The sequence below is a fragment of the Pinus tabuliformis genome, chromosome 5_1 (assembly GCF_031772625.1).
Source record: "Pinus tabuliformis cultivar Carrire ecotype Pingquan chromosome 5_1, CPIR1, whole genome shotgun sequence".
Lineage (NCBI taxonomy): Eukaryota > Viridiplantae > Streptophyta > Pinopsida > Pinales > Pinaceae > Pinus > Pinus tabuliformis.
Window position 1 is genome coordinate 377,350,625 of NC_142305.1, and position 1,413 is coordinate 377,352,037.

Genomic DNA, 1,413 nt, shown 5'->3' on the forward strand with positions numbered 1-1,413 from the left:
ATGCCCATCCTTCTTATAGTGAGTGCATGAAGACTTTCTATTCTGTGTAGTATTGGCCTTCCTTGCTTTCCATTTTTGTTTTCTTTTCTCCTTATTATTGCTCACAGTGGGTTGGATGATCCCCAACTTCCAGATTTCTATTCTTTCCTCTAGCTTCTAGATGCGTAGCTTGAACAAATACCTCATCTATACTAGTGGGATTAAACATGAGGATAGTATGCCTCATGTAGCTGTGTAGACCACCGATGTAATTCAATAGAGTCTCAGGTGAGTCTAATGAGATTCCTAGAATCAATGTTCTCTTCCTAAATTCTTGGGTCTAACCTTGTACACTTTTCCCTTTCAATTGTCGAAGATTTTTCCAGCTCATCATGGCTTGCTGCATGTATGCCAGTGGATAGAACTGATTTTTGATTGTAGAAAAGAATTCACTCCAAACAAAAATAGTCTTACCATGTCTCTTCATGTCAGCTTGGGTCCTGCCTTCCAACCAAACTAAGGCAGTGCCTCCAAGGCGTAGGCTGGTCAGATGAATCTTGCTCTTTTCTGAATCAATACTCTGCAATTTGCAATAAACATCAATTTGTCTAATCCAATTTTCTAGATTTTCTGCATTCAACTCTCCATCAGATATTGGTAAATCAAATTTAACATCTAGTTTAATCAAAGATGTCTTCTTTTTATGTTCAGGGCTATTAGGAGGTGTGAGAAAGCTTTCTTCTTTCCATTTTCCTTTTGAGTGGTCATGGAGGAGAGACTCTTCTTCTCCTTTATCTTGTTTGGAGCCTGATGAATCTTCATCCTTGTGTTTTGTAAAATCCTTATACATTTCCTCTACCATGGACCTTATGGCCAAGAAACTATCTATAAATTGAGGGTTTTGCCCCAAAAAACCTTCCTCTGACATTGTTTTCTGAGCATATACTCTTCTAATTTTAGGATTAGTTTCGACCAACTCTCCTTCTCCTAATTTGAGCTTTGATCTAGTTAGAATTCAACAGCTAAATCCAGCACAAGCTTGTCTAGCCTTAACAACCTAGGCAATCTGATACCACTTGATCTGAAAATCACTTCTGAGTGATCTTAGTTTATTAATGTGGGTATTACAGACTCATGTGCTGGTGTGTGTTCTATTATCTTAGGCAACGGATCAATAATATTGCAAAATAGACATACACTGGAAAACAGTAAGAGAAACACAGCAAGCAAATGCAAAACACAACAATTTAATAAGGAGTTCGCCCAACCCTCCTGGGCTACGTCTCCTGGTCCAGATTTTAGTGGTGGCCTTCTTTTATTGTGTCTTTAAGAAAACTTTTTACAATGAGGAGCTCAATTTGAGTCTCCTGGAACAGATGATGCTTAGTAGGGTGGTACTTCCCCAAGCCATTAGAGTACACAGACTCCCCCTTA